This window comes from Astyanax mexicanus, chromosome 8, assembly GCF_023375975.1.
Source record: "Astyanax mexicanus isolate ESR-SI-001 chromosome 8, AstMex3_surface, whole genome shotgun sequence".
NCBI lineage: Eukaryota > Metazoa > Chordata > Actinopteri > Characiformes > Acestrorhamphidae > Astyanax > Astyanax mexicanus.
This window is the reverse complement of record NC_064415.1, coordinates 7,476,183-7,494,716: the sequence shown is the minus strand read 5'-3', so window position 1 is coordinate 7,494,716 and position 18,534 is coordinate 7,476,183. Positions and strand designations below refer to the sequence as shown.

Genomic DNA, 18,534 nt, shown 5'->3' with positions numbered 1-18,534 from the left:
GTTGTTGCTGCTGCTGTTATAAAAAAAAACACAATAGCAGCAGCACTACTATGGAGACGAAATGAATCTGTTCATTCAGTTATCCTGATCCTGGAAAGGCTTTCCACCGAATGAACCCCCCGCTGAATTATCAACACGCCAACGTCAGACGCATGTCCTTCTGAAACCAATCAGCGTCAAGTTAAGGAAACCGCATCGATACGTAAGTGATGATGGAAGGATGTAGGAGTATCACACAAAGCTCTTTGGTGCGCTCCCTAAACTGCAGTGTGGAAACAAAAATAAACTGACCAAATATATACAATGTAGCAACACATGAACCTTGGTTTGGACCACGGTCCGGACTTTCAGGTGTGAAACCACCCTAAAGTCTGTGACTTTATTGCCTGATTGCAAAGCAAGCGTCTGATTATAGTCTCATGTACATAAAGTGTGCAGTAGTTATAACATCATTGCAGGTAAACAACATAAAAAATAAGTTGAAAAAGCATCCTGAAAACACTGAAGTTGTGAAATATTTAATCAACATTTGTTTACTGAAAATATGATCTCATAATTAGGGTTCAAGCACCGAAGGTGCGTAGAACCCTATTGTTTTTGCTAAGATTTTTCTTATTATTATTATTATTCTTTTTCTCCTGTAAAAACAGTTGTGCAGCCTAAACCGTAAGTCATAGAGAAATGAAACTTGGTAGGTAGATGTAGGATCAGTGCATCTCGGTGGACAACAAAAATGGCACCGATTGGTCAAGTGGTGGCGCTATAAACAAGGAAATTCATTTTTCACAATTTTCTCAATAACTCAAAAACCATAAGACCTACATTCAAAATTCTTTGTTTGATGGATTCCTTGGGTCAATACCTACAACTTTCCAATTTGGACCATGCACTTCCGTCTATATAGATTTTTTGCTAATTTGCATAATATGCAAAACATACTTTTGCGAACTAGTCCTAGGAATTTTGATCAATCCTGGCATGTTTGGTATCAAAACACTCGTGAGAGCATGGCCTTCAATATTCATTAAGAAAAAGTTGAAATTTGTAAACAATATGGCCACCATATGCAAATTAGTCCTTCCGGATATATGCCCCATTCACTTCAATTGTTAAATTTGGAACACTGTTTCTCAGCAACCGTGCAACCTAGCAAGCTGAAACTTTGCATGCAGAATCTGTCATACAGCCTCTAAAGGATGTTCAAAGGGCAACTTAATCAATCAACATGGCTGAACACCATCAGCCAATCAGCATTCAGCAGACATTTTGGCAGGCTGAATGTTGCCCAATCTGGATGACACTTGGCAGTTATGTTCAGGTGGAGACGCTGTAGTGACCTGCAAATTGCTGAAACAATCCGACCACTGGGGGGCGCTGTTCCAACAAATCGAATACATGTCAATCATACTATACTATTTTGACATCTAAATGTTTGTGCCATATTTAGTACAGTGGCTCTGACAAATTTGTCAATACAACTATGTTTAAAAAGTGCTTTGTTTATTCAGAACTGCTAATTGTTTGAAAATAGCAATATTGATACTAGTCTCTGGATATTTGGCCTATCACCGCCATTTCAGACTTGTTGCACACTGTAGAGTCTCTAGGTTAAGATTCAATAAAAACATTTGTGAAAATTTCACATACAATAGTGTCCAGGCATCAAGCAGTCTGAGCGTCCTTGAAATTTTCAACCTAAATTGCTGTAACTCTGCAGTATTTGCTGTAATCTCACAATGTCAAAGACCTCTGTACAATATCACTCTGATGAAGCGCCATTTAATACAGAACTAGATTTAGAATATATTTGTAATTACATGTCATATCAGAACATGCACTCCTTTGTGCCTCTTCTCAACATTAATAACAGGTGAAAGACTTTTGATAATTTCTCAATGTGACAGAGTGTCTCCAATTGTGTTACACCTTCTTACACATCACCATCCTATGCTCTAGTAGGCACCATTGTGCCAGTTGCTGTTTGATGAAGCGCCATTTAATTCAGAACTAGATTTAGAATAACTTTGTAATTACATGTCATGTCAGACAATGAACTCATTTGTGTTAATGTAAACTTGTTTGGTAAAACATTTCAGCTTGTTTTGCAAAGGTCAAAAGGTCAATCTGAACACCACTTTGTAAACATTCTGGTTGAAACCACCTGATCAATACCAATAACATGTAGACACATTTTGACTAGATCTAACTCACTTGATGAATATCCTACAAACTTCACTAGATTGACATTACAATTACAATTTACAATTTAAGCACTGATCACGTTGAAAGGCTTCTGCTCAACATTAATAACAGGTGAAAAATTTTTAATAATCTCTAAATGTGACAGGGCATCTCCAATCATATTAGCCCTTTTTACACATCACCATTCAGTTCTCTAGTATGCACCATTGTGCCAGTTGGTGCTTGAACCCGATGATTGCCGCTTGCGGCTATATTAGCAATTATATTCGCTTTCATTACTTTTCATTATTCTTTTTCTCCTGAAAAAGCATATCTGCAGCCTAGGCCATAAGGCCTAGAGACATGAAACTTGGTAGGTAGATGTAGGATCAGTGCATCTCGGTGGACAACAAAAATAGCACCGATTGGTCAAGTGGTGGCGCTATAAACAAGGAAATTCATTTTTCACAATTTTCTCAATAACTCAAAAACCATAAGACCTACATTCAAAATTCTTTTTTTGATGGATTCCTTGGGTCAATACCTACAACTTTCCAATTTGGACCATGAACTTCCGCCTGGATAGATTTTTTGCTAATTTGCATAATATGCAAAACATACTTTTGCGAACTAGTCCTAGGTATTTTGACCAATACTGACATGTTTGGTGTCAAAATACTCGTGAGAGCATGTCCTTCAATATTCATCAAAAAAATGTTGGAATTTGTCAAAAATATGGCCGCCATATGCAAATTAGTCCTTCTGGATATATGCCCCATTCACTTCAACAGTTAAATTTGGAACACTATTTCTCAGCAACATTGCAACCTAGCAAGCTGAAAATTTGCATGCAGAATATATCCTACAGCCTCTAAAGGGTCTTCAAAGGGCAACTTAATCAATCAACATGGCTGAACACCATCAGCCAATCAGCATTCAGCAGACATTTTGGCAGGCTGAATGTTGCCCAATCTGGATGACACTTGGCAGTTATGTTCAGGTGGAGACACTGTGGTGACCTGCAAAGTGCTGAAACAATCCGACCACTTGGGGGCGCTGTTCCAAAAAAACGAGTATATGTCAATCATGCTGTACTATTTTGACATCAAATTGTTTTTGCCATATTAAGTACAGTGGCTCTGACAAATTTCTCAATACAACTATGTTTAAAAAGTGCTTTGTTCATTCATAATTGCTAATTGTTTGAAAATAGCTATATTGAAACTACTCTCTGGATATTTGGCCTATCACCTCCATTTCAGTCTTGCTGCACACTGTAGAGTCTCTAGGTAAATGTTCATTAAAAACATTTGTGAAAATTTCTGTACAATATCACTCTGATGAAGCGCCATTTAATACAGAACTAGATTAAGAATAAATTGACATTACATGTCATATCAGAACATGCACTCCTTTGTGCCTCTGCTCAACATTAATAACAGGTAAAAGATTTTGATCATTTCTAAATGTGACAGAATGTCTCCAATTGTGTTAGACCTTCTTACACATCACCATCCTATGCTCTAGTAGGCACCATTGTGCTAGTTGGTGCTTGATGAAGCGCCATTTAATTCAGAACTAGATTTATAATAACTTCGTAATTACATGTCATATCAGAACATTCACTCCTTTGTGTTAATTTAAACTTGTTTGGTCAAACATTTCAGCTTGTTCTGCAAAGGTTCAAAGGTCAATCTGAATACCACTTTGTGAACATTCTGGTTGAAGCCACCTGATCAATACCAATAACATGTAGACACCTTTTGACTAGTTCTAACTCACTTAATGAATATCCTACAAAGTTCACTAGATTTACATGTGAATTTAAGCACTGATCAGGTTGAAAGGCCTCTGCTCAACATTAATAACAGGTGAAAAACTTGATAATTTCTAAATGTGACAGGGCATCTCCAATCATATTAGACCTTCTTACACATCACCATTCAATGCTCCAGTAGGCACCATTGTGCAAGTTGGTGCTTGAACCCGATGATTGCCGCTTGCGGCTATATTTTTATCATTTTATTTGCTCAATTTGTTTGAGTCTAAAATGAGCTTAAAACCTTGTGTAAATGCTAAACCAACTCTAAAATATAGCAAATTTGTCTTATAAAATTCAGCTAAAATGTGCAACTTATGTATGGATTTTTATTAATGAAAGTGTTAAATAATTTAAAATACAAGACAAAAAAATGCCAATAAAATGCTTTCATTTCTGTATTGTGGCGGCTCTGGGTTGTGTGTGTGGCTGCCTGCAGGCATGGTTCTGTTCTCCTGTGTGTGAGGATGACAGGGGTGGGGCATCTCCCTTGGGAGGGGTTATGCAGAGAGGGTGGGCACCACTCTGGATCTGCCATCTGGGAGACACACAGCTGGGTTGGTGGCCTTTGGGCTATTTGAGCTCTATGGTTATGGTTTTAGCTCTCCTAGTCCGTGAGCGCTGGCTCACGGAGCGGATGGCGCGAGGACATCGGCGCCGACTCGCGGAACGGACGTCGCGATGATGACGGCGCAAGCCTCCGGGATGGCGGGCTTGACGGCTCAACCCCGCCTTACCCCCTACGACGGCAGCGCTGACTGGACAGCCTTCGAAGCTCAGCTTGAGATTGTGGCGGGCTGGACGGACGGCGAGACGGCAGCCAACTTCTGCCTGGCGCTGCGGGGCGACGCGCTGAGGGTACTGATCGAGCTCCCCGCCGAGTGCCGCTGCGAGCTGCCTGAACTGACGCGGGCGCTGAGAACACGTTTCAGCCACCAACCGTCGGAGGCGGCCGCCAAAATGCTAGTGGCACACACGCCGACAGCAGGGAGAGACACTGGGCGTGCTGGCATCGGAGATGGCCCTGCTAACCCGCCAAGCTTACCCAACGTTTCCGCGAGCGGCCCAGAGGAGGCTCGCGTTGGATCACTTTCTGCGCGCCCTCGAGCCAAGCGAGCTGCGCAAACACGTGAGGCTGGCAGACCCGCAGACCCTGGAGTCCGCGGTGGAGGTGGCGGAGCGGTCCGAACTCATCCTCTCAAGCCGACCGTGGGGGGCGTCGCCGGTTGCCCGTGATTCGCAGAGGTGGGGTCGGAGCCGGTCTCATGCCCAACTGGAGTGCTGGCGCTGCGGGGGGCGTGGCCACAAGCGAGCGCACTGCAGCCGGCCGGGAAACGGAGCCGGGACCACCCAGTGAGGGTTATGGTGGCCCCAGGAACGCTATGCTTACCCTCTGGATCTGATTCCGGAATTGCCGGACTCAGCGGCTATTTCCTGAAATGCACATTGAATGGAGTGACGGTGAACGCGCTGGTGGACACGGGCTCGTCAGTCTCACTGATACGGCCCAAGCTAGCGACGGAGGTAGCAGCCGAGTTTGTGACTGACAACAGCCAGCGCATCGCTCTCTCTTCAGTCACCGGGGATCCTATAGGTCTCCTAGGATTAACGGAGTTGACGATTGATGTCGGCAAGGGGCCCTTTCAACAATAGTTCTGGGTAGGACGCATCAACGACCCGTGCATTTTGGGCAAGGACCTGCTCTCACGCGTCGGAGCTATCATTGACTGTGCACGGGGCTCGGTGCTGGTGACTGGACTCCCCGTAGAGATACGCGACGAGTTAGGGGTAAGTGAACTGGTGGGAGGGAATGTGTGTGATTCGGTGCGTGATACGGTAGAGGGTCCGCTGGATGCGGGGTTGAGTGTAGATCCTGCTGGAGCGCAGTTGTGTGGGTTTATCTGGTCCCCAACAACTCCGTTTGCGCGAACTGATCGGCCGTTTTCGCACGAGTTTCGCTGTGTCTGAGCGCGAGTGTACTAAAACTAGCCTTGCGGTTCATTCGATAAACACGGGTGACGCCCAGCCCACCAGGCTGAGGCCGCACCGTCTGGCGTTAGCAAAGCGCGTAGGGGTGGAGCAGTTAGATGGCGAGTACGGGCATTATTGAGCCTTCGAGCAGCCCGTGGTCGGCCCCGGTGGTCCTTGCGAAAAAGAAGGATGGAAATTGGCACTTTTGCATGGATTATCGGCGACTTAACGCTGTCACGAAGCTTGACTCCTACCCGCTCCCCAGGATCGACGATACGCTGGACCAGCTGTCTGGCTCAGCTTGGTTCAGCTTGTTAGACCTGAGGAGCGGATATTGGCAGGTGCCCCTCGCGGCGGGGGATAGGGAGAAAACCGCTTTCTCGCTCGGCTCAGCCCTATGGCATTTCACGGTGCTTCCGTTCGGATTGTGTAACTCGCCGGCTACTTTTGAGCGTCTTATGGAGCGTGTTTTATGCGGGGTTCCGCGGTCGTGCTGCGTCGTTTATTTGGATGATGTCTTGGCGCACGGAACCGACTTCGACTCCGCACTGTCTCACCTTGAAATGGTGCTCGGCGCGATTCAGGCGGCTAACCTGAAGCTCAATCCGGCAAAGTGTAATCTGCTAAGGCAGAACGTGAGCTTCCTGGGCCACATAGTGAGCGGTGCTGGCGTGGAAACCGATCCCAAAAAGACGGAGGCGGTCCGTGACTGGCCCACACCGCGAGACGCGGTATTACAGGCGGTTTATTAGGGGGTTCGCGGACGTGGCAGCGCCGCTTCATGCTCTGACTAAGCCTAGTGTGAAATTCCGCTGGTCTGACGAGGCGGAGCGGGCATTCGAGGAGCTAAAAAGCCGCCTGTGCAATGCTCCGATTCTAGCGTATCCGAAGGTGTCTGAGAGTTTCATTGTGGATACTGATGCGAGCGACCACGGCCTCGGAGCAGTCCTGTCGCAGGTTCAGGACGGCTCCGAGCGCGTAATAGCGTACTATAGCCGCCGCCTGGTCTTGTTAAAGACTGTAAGTGAGTGGCAAGCCGGTTCAATAAAGGAGCTGTTGAGCATTCAGCATGAGTCTCACGGGTCTTCCTTCCTCTTCCACGCCACAGTATTTTTATTGAGAAACCAATTTTTTTGAAGTGTCTTATCTCCAAGGAGATTTTTCCTTCTTGATACAAGTTCTCCTGCCTTCCAAAAAACTCTTTTACAGGGTACAGATGAAGATGGTGTGCATAAATATATAAGTGCAAGTAGATAAATGTGTGGATATGTTTTGTGTTTTTTTGCCTTATTGAAGTAATAAAGGTTACAAACAATATTACATAGTTACACAAAGCCTTTGTGTGTAATACACAATACACCAGTATCTGCGCATTCTTCATTGCCTTGCTGAGCTCTATAATGCCTCAGCATTGATGAAGTGCTCTTGTTGGTGTAAGAAAGCTCGTGGAGCAGAGTCGACACTTTACCTACAATAAAATAAAAGTAAATGTATCTGAATACAATTAAAAACCCTTACCAAGTAAGAGTACAAACATATTTAATAAAAAAAATAAATAACAGTAAACAATGTCCAAAGAAGAAAAATACCTTATTTGGTGTCAAAAATAACAGACAGTGGAAAACTTCCTGGTTCGATCCATGATCAGTGAAAGCAAGCAAAAATACAAAATCCAAAAGTAACGGCAAAACTCCAAAAAAATCCACGACATGTTGATACAGTTTGTTTCCTTATAGAAACACAATTTGGCGCGGTACATCCAAAAGATACACTTCCTGTATCGGTCACGTGATTTTTGTTCAAAGCAATACACGCATCAATACGGGGTTTCACGATTGTGCGCTCAGCACAGTGCTGACGCACCAGTGTCGTTTGTCCCATCACTAAGAAATAGTTTAAAAGTTTATAAAAGTTACTAAAACCCAGTAAGGGGAGATAGGAGGCTTCAAACCCACCAATTTGAGTGAAGCTGTGGAGAAAAAAACGTGGAAAGGCAGTAAATGGTGGGAAATCCCATGTTTGTTAAGCAGTAACTTAGCTGACCATGTGCTCAGTAGCTAGCTAACTATGTGGTTCTCTATATATTCTCTATATGTTGCTTGATTTATAGCAGTTAATATGAGCTAATAAATCAACAAATACCTTAAATCAATTTAATTTAATGTTAGAAAAGTTGGTTTTAATTAAGTTTAAGCTGAAATATGGTGCTAATCGAGTAAAAAGTTTTTACTCATAGCTATTACTACCAGTGGCGATTGCTCTAAGACTGCAAGGGAAGCTCAGCTTCCCCTAAAATGTAAAAAAATAAGTGATTAAATATATTGTTGTGAGTACATGTCACTGATTAAATATGCGCTACACCGCGCTGAACTTAGTTCAGAATCAGCTTCTTATCACTGGTAACACCGCGGCTTTCCTCTCACTCATTCCCGCAGCTTCACAGCGCTGCTGTAAACAGTGCACAGACTTCAATAGCGGAGCAAAGCGCGCGGCCAAACCAGACGAGTCATTGGATAAATGCTCTGCTTTGTCCCGCCCATCGGACGCTCAGCGTCTCTGGGGGTCTATGGAGCAGTGGGCTGGCCTCGGCCGGCCCGGACGCTCAGCTTCTGCATGATGATTGGATGACCTGTCTGAGGCGGAGTGCCTTTTTGATTGACAGCGAAATGAGCGAATCAGCGATCTTTTAGTGTAAAAATCCGTGATGGGAGCATTTTCATTGTGTTCTGAGTTGAACCTGAGACTTTCATAATCCATATAGCGGCATTTTCTTTGATAAAAATACTAATATTGTGTTATCATTAAAAAAATATTTAAATAATTTAAATGAATAAAGGGATTATTCAAGGGAACTTTCCAAAAAGGAGCTAAATTTATCTGCATTTTTTCCTTTACCAACTTTAATGTTTTTTTGTTTTACTGATCATTTTATGTTTATTCATGTCATAGCGTCTTTTTTTATGTAATTGTTCAATGTAAAGAATGGGTACCTTTTTGTTGTGTAGTGAAAACTTGAAAATAATGCCTTTTGTTTACAAAAAAAAAAACATCTCAGGGAGAGTAGAATTTTTGTATAAATAAAACGACATATGTTAAGATGTAGGCCGAAATTAAGCTTCCCCTCCTTGAAAGACCAGCATCCGCCACTGATTACTAACTAGAGCTGATGAGAAGTCCCAGCAGAAATTCCAGTTCATTCCAGAGGTAAATCTTTTGCTACATTACCTGTTTTATCTAAACAGGTCAGGTTTTTTTGTGGGGACCATTAGAGCCTGGGGAGACAGAGTCTGTTCGATCTTCCAGAAAGTAGATGGCGAGCCACCCAAAGAGTTGAACTGTTCTTGTGAGATGTCATCTTCACTACAAACAGGATATAAGATTGAAAGACTTTCTATTTTTCTTTCCTAACAAGCACCAGCACTCATATTACTTTTGTTTATTTATTTATTTGTTTTTTGAGTTTTCTGATTGTATTTGGGTTTTTGTGTTTGTTATTTGATTTCTTACAGTGATATAAAGGGTCAAAACAGATATGTCAGATTAAACAGAGAGATAATCCTAGCTGTCTTAAATAATAATATCCACTTAAGTCAAACCTAGATAATAAATACTATCCTAAACTATATTAAATTAATTAAACATAATTTAGTACAACAATAATAATAATCATAATAATAATCCCAAATAATTAACTTAAATAAACTAAACCAGTAATATAGAATTATAACCAAGGTTAAACATAAACCTAAATAATATAAAATAAATAAACTCTAACTCAAACTTGAGTATTTATTGGGAAAATCTGTAAAGGAAACAGAGGTGAAACGAGCGTTTAAATATTTGTTTTATTTGTTTATTACTGTTTTTCCTGCAATTTTGTACACTGATTTTTACATCACTGCATTTTCAGTAAAGTGGGGTTTACTGTCACACACCTACCACCTCCTCCTGAACCTAGTTATACTGGTCTATAGCCTTATTGCAGCTTTCATATTTTCATTGAATCAGCCATTTTATAGGTTTTTGGTAACCAGCTACATTGCTGATGGTAAAGCAGTTGCTCTGCTTTACCAATGACTCTTCCTTTCTCTCTCTCTCTCTCTCTCTCTCTCTCTCTCTCTCTCTCTCTCCACAGTCATGAGGTCAGCACTGCATTGTCTCCTGCTGTTCTCAGGTCAGTGGAGTTCATGATCATGTGTAAAACTCTCTGCTGCTTCATTACTGTACTGCCATGCTGATGAGAGATTTTAACCCCTACAGCTCTGTGGACTCTCTCCTTCTGTGGAACTCGTCAGTTTCATGTGGTGAACACAGCAAAGAACTGGACTGAAGCTCAGAAATACTGCAGAGAGAACTTCACTGATCTGGCAACCATTGAGAACCAGGAGGAAATGAATGCTGTAAAATCTGCTCTTAATGGAGCATCAGGCAATTTCTGGATCGGACTGAGACAGGGTCCTAAACAGACCAACAGAGTAAGCAGTTGTTTAGATCTGGAGTTTAGAAGGAAACTAAATCAGTGGAAACATGTTTAAAAACTTTGTAACCTCCACAGTCTGTGTGTTCAGAGCACTGGATATTTATTTTTTTGTTCTCACACTAAAGATTACAAACTCGACTGAGTATCTTACATTATCCAGGCTGTAATTAGTATTACAATTAATATATACAGCTCTGAAAAAAAAGAGATCACTTAAAAATTATGAATTTCTTTGATTTTACCAAACTGAAAACATCTGGAATATAATCAAGAGGAAGATGGATGATCATGATGAGGTCTGAAAGCTCTGCATCTTTTTTTTGCATTTCTCTTTTTCTGCAAACAAATGCTCTAAATGACAATATGTTTATTTGGAAATTTGGGAGAAATGTTGCCTGTAGTTTATAGAATAAAATAATGTTTGTTTTTATCAAATATTTACCTATAAATAGCAAAATCAGAGATTTAGATTTTTTTTTACAAACCGGATTAAAAAACATTTGCAGCAATCACATCATGGCTACGTAGGAGAAGGATCCGGGTACTGAAATGGCCAGCCTGCAGTCCAGATCTTTCACCTACAGAGAACATTTGGCGCCTCATAAAGAGGAAGGTGTGATAAAGAAGGCCCAAGATGATTGAACAGTTAGAGGCCTGTATTAGACATGAATGAAAGAGCATTCCTATTTCTAAACTTGAGAAACTGCCCTCCTCTCTCCCCAGACATCTGCTGAGTGTAAAAAGAAGGGGGGATGCCACACAGTGGTGAAAATGGCCTTTTTGTTGACGCCATGAAATTTTGAAACAACATATTTTTCCCTTAAATTGATGCATTCTCTCAGTTTAAACTTTTGATTTGTGATTTGTGTTCTATTCTGAATAAAATATTGACATTTGTCATCTCCACATCATTGCATTCAGTTTTTATTCACAATTTGTTTAGTGTCCCACCTTTTTTGGAATCCGTTTTGTATTTTTTGGGAGGAATGAGAACTGAGGAGATTAATAATTAACCCAAAACTAAACTAAAACTTACATCTACTAATCTATATCAGAGCAATTATATTTAAATATTTACTAAAACTAATGAGAGGATTAGATTCATAATTGTCTTTTGTTGGCATGGTTTTATTTGGTATGATAATGAGAACTGAGTGCAGTGTTTAATCAGTTTATTGATCAGGTATTAATGTGTCTCTAGAGCTGGATCTGGTCAGATGGGAGTAACTCCTCATACACAGACTGGTACACTGGAGAACCAAACAACGCTGTGGGTGATAACTGTGTACACTTATGGAGAGAATATGGATACAAATGGAATGATGTACTCTGTATTTGGACACATCCATTTATCTGCTATGAAGGTGAGTAAAATGAGCTGATTTAGCTCCAGTTTATTACCTTTTAATTCACTATTTTACTTCCACTACTAGTCCTGTAACAATAATTACATTATCATTAACTTACTGTATAATATATAAACATAAACTTCATTACATTTTCTGACCTCAGTATCGCTTATTGATCTTATTGTTTTTTTTAGAGTATATTAAAACAAATGGACCAGTTTAAACCATTCTTTAAAAACTGTGTTTTTAATTTAATTTATACAGTATTTATTTAGGGTATATATATGTTTCCACTTACATTGTCTAAAGATTCTCAAATATTAAATGTTCATTTCTCTTTAAAAATGTGTAATTGCATTATTATGCTATTATATTTTCATCACCTTAGCATGATCATAACATTATTCACATCATAAATTCTGACACAATATATAGTAAATAAAATGTGTTATTGTGAAAGGCCTTTTCACTAAAATAGGAGACTGTACTATAATTTAATTAAGTGAGAGTGTTTAGGCCAGTCTGCTTTCTCCTTTCCTGCATCAAATGACTTAAATTCTCTTCCAGTTGAAACAAAAGTGTTGTATTGGTTTATTTCCAATAATAATAATAATAATAATAATAATAATAATAATAATTATAATAATAATAATAATAATAATAATAATAATAATAATAATAATAATAATCGACTGTGGATAAAAATAAGTCATTTAACTAAATCTAAAACATTTACATAATAAAATAATGAAGATCATGAATGTGTTGATGGTGGGATATTTAAATATAATAATAGTGTACTTGAACTATATGTGGAATAATTAAAGGAGAATCTTTCTCTTTATACTATATTTTTTTACCTACTTAATCAGTATTTCACTATACTTTGAAAAAGGTTACTTTATTTGGCTGTGCTAAATTTTGTGTACTGGTTCTTAATGTACTTTGTACTGGTACTAAATATATTGTTCTAAATATACTTAATTTACTTAAAAATATAAACTTACTTAATTTTATAAATCTACATTTTTAACCTATATTATAATATATATATATATATATATATATATATATATATATATATATATATATATATATATATATATATATATATAGAACACAATTTAAAAATCAATATTTTTAAATTATGTTCCAGGGTTGGATATATATTTAAAAATATATCCATTTAACTAAAATATTTTAAATCACAAAGAGAAATAATAAAAATGAGTAATAATAAGCTTGTATTACTTTGTTGTGTAGTGCAGACAATGTCTGAGTAGATGATTTTTTTTCCCAGTGCAGTGGGCGTGGCTTATCTACAATTTCATTGGCTTTACTGGCTGGTTTATGATCTTTCCTGAAAGACAACAGGTCTCAATTAGTGTTATGTGCAGAAAAGTATTGAACAAATATATACAGCTCCGGAAAAAAATATGAGAGCAGTTAAAAATGATGAGTTTCTTTTGAATTTTTGCGTCAGGAGTGGCATAAAGTTATCCAAAAGCAGTGTGTAAGACTGGTGGAGGAGAACCAGTCTCAGTGCAGTGGGCGTGTCTTACAGGGCTACAGTTTCATTGGCTTTATTCACTGGTTTATGATCTTTCCTGTAAGACAAAAGGTCTCAATTAGTGTTATGTGCAAATAATTATTGACAAAATAAACTAAATGATGTCCATTGTAATTAACACAGGGTCTAAAAGGGTTAAATTGTATTAAATAGTGGACTATTTAGTAGTAATTCGTGTATTAAATAGTGATTAGTGCACTCAGTATAAATTTCATGCAAATTTATATCATTATAATTACAAACAAGTAGTAATTAAGTGCATAACTCAAATACAGACCTATTTTAGTGTAATTTAAGTGAACTTGTTTTTTAAGAGGAGCTTTTCCAGATGTGTAAGCTGTTGGTGCCCTAGACACTAATGCAGCACCACACCATCAGAGATGCAGGTTTTTAACTGTGACCAGCTGGATGTTTCGTCTCTTCTTAAATCTGCAGAACTGGTTTCCAAACCTAATTTAAACTTTTTTTAATCATCTGATTACAGTAGAGATCTCTGTAAAGCAGCTCTGTGATAATATTTATTGTACTTTCAGTGAGACTCACTGTGAATCCAAAACAACAAATCCTCTGTTCTGTTTCAGAGCAAGTCTCTGCTCTGATCCTGATTAAAGAGAAGAAGACGTGGTGGGAAGCTCTGAGATACTGCAGAGAGAATCATGTGGACCTGGTCTCTGTTCACACTGAGGGAATTCAGCGCTGGGTGGAGACTGTAGCTAGAAACGCCTCCACTGATAATGTGTGGGTGGGTCTGCGTCACACCTGTGCTCAGGGGTTCTGGTTCTGGGTGAGCGGGTCGACTATCTGCTACCAGAACTGGGCTCCAGGGAACGGGACGGGAGTGGAGGACTGCAGTAATGGAGAAAGATCAGGAGCGGTTCAGTCTGGAAGTAAGCAGTGGATCAGTCTGCTGGAGAACCAGACCCTCAACTTCATCTGCACTGCTTCTCAGGGTGAGATCAGAACTTCTGTTCTTTACTCTGGATTTGTGTTCACACACGAAACAGGTTCTTAATCCTGATTTTCTGTTTGTGTTGGTTTTTTTTTTCAGATCTGTGGGAGAAGATTCAGGCACTACGTTAATATCCACAGTACACAGTAATGAAGACTTTCATTTCCTATCTTTTCCATCATGCTTTTGCTTTTTTTTAACACTAAGCTGAGACTATTATGTTTTGTCCTAAGATAATCCAACCTTATCATCATCATAATCATCATCATTGTGTTTGTTGTTCTAAGACAATCATCAACCATATTGTCCTATTGAAAACAGTTTGTTTGGGTGTGTATGTGTTTTGGTGGCATGGTGCTTGTTAGCTTGTAAACCAAAAAACGTAAGCGTTAAATAAAAGTTATTTTAAATTCTTGCATTCTGAGTTGAAATATAAACTGTATTTGTGATGTCTGCAGCAGACACTGTCTTAAGTTATGCTGTTCTTTTCTTTAAGACCATTGTATTTTCACCTTTCCAACACTGTAATCTTCAGTATGTGCTGAATAAATAGAGACTATTATATTAATGTGTGAATTTGTGTGAGTGTTCAGTCATTTGCATTTGTACTGTAAGCCTTCATGTAAATAATCATCAGCCCACACCTTACATTAGGTAGGGTGACCAAACGTCCGTATTTCCCGGGACATGTCCGTATTTCACGTCCTGTCCCGGGCATCCCGTGTATTTTTCAAAAAGTGAGGAAATGTCCTGGTTTTTAATTTACCTTCATTGGATCATTAAATTTACTAGGGCACTGCGCGAGGTGCTGCGTGTGACATAATCCCTGAGTCGAGTCAGTGAGAGCAGCCCTGTTCTTAATCAGAATGTAAACAGTGGGACTGTCAGTCAGTGCTGCCAACTTAGCGACTTTTCAGACCCTTTAGCGACTTTTTTTGTAAAAAGAATAAAAAAGCGACTACCGACAAATGTAGCGAGTTTTTGTGGTGTTATTGGAGACTTTTGGCGATTCTGAGATGAACACGAGCTCTCTTCAGCCCCGCCCACAACACTCACAGTCTCTCAGTCAGAGCTTACACTCCGCTCCACCAACACCGTGCCCACAGCCGCCGCTGACTGACCCCGCCCCGTATTTACAGATCAGGATGTAAATATAACTGTCTTCAGTGTGTATATTGAATTTAACTCACACAGTCTCAGTCAGTCACACACCACATCCACCACATAGCCTCGTCACTCACCTCCTCCACAGTGTCTGCCTCTTTATAAAAAGCTAAATATCTATTGAACCATTGAACAATTTGCCTATGATAGCTTTAAAAATACAGAAAACGTAAAAAATAATAAAATAAAGCAAACAAAAACCCCAAAAAACGTACATTAACAGATCTGGCTAACTGCTGCTCTTATAATAACATTTAAGAACACGGCAAAAAAACTCATTTATGTAATTTATTAAGTTACTGTAAAAAAATGTCAGCCTATTTAAAAAGCCACAGAAGTTGTTCATTTGTAACATTTCTAACATATTTAGGATGTTTTTTACACACTTTTTTCACTCCCACAACCTTAATCCCTGCCCCCCCTGAGCGCCCCCCCCCCCCCCCCCCCCCACACCCGCTCCCAGGTGTCCTGGTTTACCCAAATGAAAATATGGTCACCCTACATTAGGCATTAGGAATGGTGCTAATCTTCCCCAGAGTCCTATTCTACTGCCAGTACTTCTCTATTAACACTAGACAAGCTGTGTGTGTGTGTGTGAATAATTAGTGCAAATTGAAGTAGCTGATTGTAGCATAGATTAAAAGGAGTGTCTACAAACATTTGGACATTAAGTGTAACTAATGTAATAACAGATAAAGGTGATTCTCATCAGTTCTGTAACAGCCTGTGGAGGAAACAGATGGAGAAAAATAGATCAGTGAACAAATGTTAATCGGTTTATTTGCATTGTCATCTGGAACTGATGTAAATCAACATCAACATAGAAACAGAGAACAAGGGCTGTACCAATTATTTTACATAATTTTTCCCCACATTTTAACTTTGAACACATTAAACTTGCTGCCAGAAAGTTCTAAATGAGTGAAGGCCCTATTTTACACTCTGCCCAAGGTGTGTCATGATGTTCATTGCTATCTTACACCTCACCAACAGCCTATTTTCGCACCTTCCATCCGCCTCGTTTAAATAGCAACACTGCTTCTAAAAAAATATTCAATTCAATTCAATTCAATTTATTTATATAGCACTTTTTACAACAAAGGTTGTCACAAAGCCGCTTTACAGGGAAAAACAGGTCCACGCCTCTTATGAGCAGCACCACAGAGATGCCAATTTTTTATGGTGACACAGTGGCAAAAAAAAACTCCCTTTAAGAGGAAGAAACCTTGGAAGGAACCAAGACTCAGTCCGAGGAACCCATCCTACTCGGGTTGACCCGCTCAGTACAAACAAGTAACAAACAACAAACAAATAACAGAACAAAACAGTACAGAGAATTAATGTGAGCTATGGCTAATATAACAGGTACTAATTTATGAATATAAGAATGTGATGGGCACAAACTATAGAGCTATGGCTAATACAGAAACAGATTCTGAGTGTGTTAATGTTTATCAGTGCAGGGTTGCTAGTGCTGCTCCAGCAGTGCTAGCCAGGGTTAGCAGCAGGCTACAGGCCTATAATACTCACCTCTGAACGGGGAACTAGCGGTTAGCGGCTAATGCTAAAGCTACTCCAGTCTCAGTGCTGGAGAACTAAACTGAAACTCCTGTATAACACTGTACTTTACTGCTCCTTAATACCTGACTAGTAAAATTCATACATAAGATGCACTGGAATAAAAGACACACTGATGATTTTTGTGGAAAAATAAAGAGTTTTATGTGCCCATTATATTGTGAAAAATACAGTATATCATTTGCAAGCCATTGCTTAGCTCTGTAATGCATTTAACAACTTAATTCCAGTGAAAGGCATTCAGTCTCTTAAACAACTTCTTTCATCCAGCCTTCAGACAGTTTAAGTTCAGAATATAAAGACTATATTTACCCAGTTATACATTCTCTACACCAGGGGTGTCAAACTCATTTTGGCCGAGGGCCACATTGGCATATTGGCTGTCCTCCGAGGGCCAGATGTAACTTATAAATGTAATAAAATGTAACCAAATGTAATATATGTAAATGAATGTAATTACACCTTAATGTTAAATAACTCTCAATATATTATTTATTCAATCAAATATTACAGTTGCATGGAAAAAATGTTTGCTTGTTGCTCTATTAACATAAATCCTTTTAATTTGTCATGTCATGAAATCCAAAAACTCCATCAATCAAGAACCAAACTATTCAAGTGAATAGAAATGACATCAAGTTATATTAACTTTGAAATTATTAACTGAAATAAGGCTTAATAAATATAAAATCAAAAATTGTGAGCTGTTAAGAACATAGCATTTCCTCAGATTTAGCAGTTCCTCATCCAACCACTAGTGGGAGCTGCAGCAGCAGCACCACAAGTCCGCAGTCTTTACTGAGTCAGAGCTACAGCCCAGCCACGGGCTACAGGGCTCAGCTCAGCCAGTCTGGAGCGTTTTTACAATTTTTAAGTTCTTCTGTGTATGAAATAAAGATTTTTGTAACCGAATAATACAGCTCTCTACAGTTCATCTTTCAGCCCAATCAGCTAACAGCAGCCGTTTAGAGCATGAGTCACTGCTGGGATTACATTATAAACAGGTCAGTTATCGCGCTGCTAACCTCAGGATGTTTAGTGGACACACCACGGCTGCAAGGTTAGACTGTTGAAGGCTACTGAAGACTATTAAAGGCTATTGGAGGTTATTGGAAGGGTTATTGAGGGCAGAAATCAGTAAAGGCTGGTTAGATAAGTGATTCACGTCCTCGTACTTTGCTGCGGTGAAACTGCGACTAGCGCTGTCACAGTGATGTTTATTAACGTCATTAAAACAGATTTTGTCAGCTATTGTCTTATAAATATTTACACAGAACTTATATCTCTCCTAAAAAGCGTTTATTTTGGTCAGTAACACTCTTCGTAACACAAAAGGCATACCGGTCTTTCGCCTTGAAGCACAGCCGTCCGTCTGCATCAACTTCTCTTTTTCTGGATATTATGGGATAAACATTTATATGTCTCAATTCCACCCGCGAAGTTACACCTTCCCTCCGGCAGGGTTTCCACATC

The 18,534-nt window shown here is 39.5% G+C and overlaps 1 protein-coding gene across 9 annotated transcripts in view; it reads left to right on the top strand.

Annotated features, from left to right (window-relative positions):
* Positions 1 to 18,534, top strand: part of LOC111188288 (macrophage mannose receptor 1-like) — a 111,410-nt gene that overhangs the window by 70,502 nt on the left and 22,374 nt on the right. Inside the window, exon 3 of one of the 9 annotated variants that reach the window (XR_007440445.1) lies at positions 10,107 to 10,145. The exons of the other annotated variants lie outside the window; for them this stretch is intronic. The gene's annotated coding sequence lies outside the window, so the exon portion shown is untranslated. The remainder of the gene's footprint in view (positions 1 to 10,106; positions 10,146 to 18,534) is intronic. 9 annotated transcript variants of the gene reach the window in all.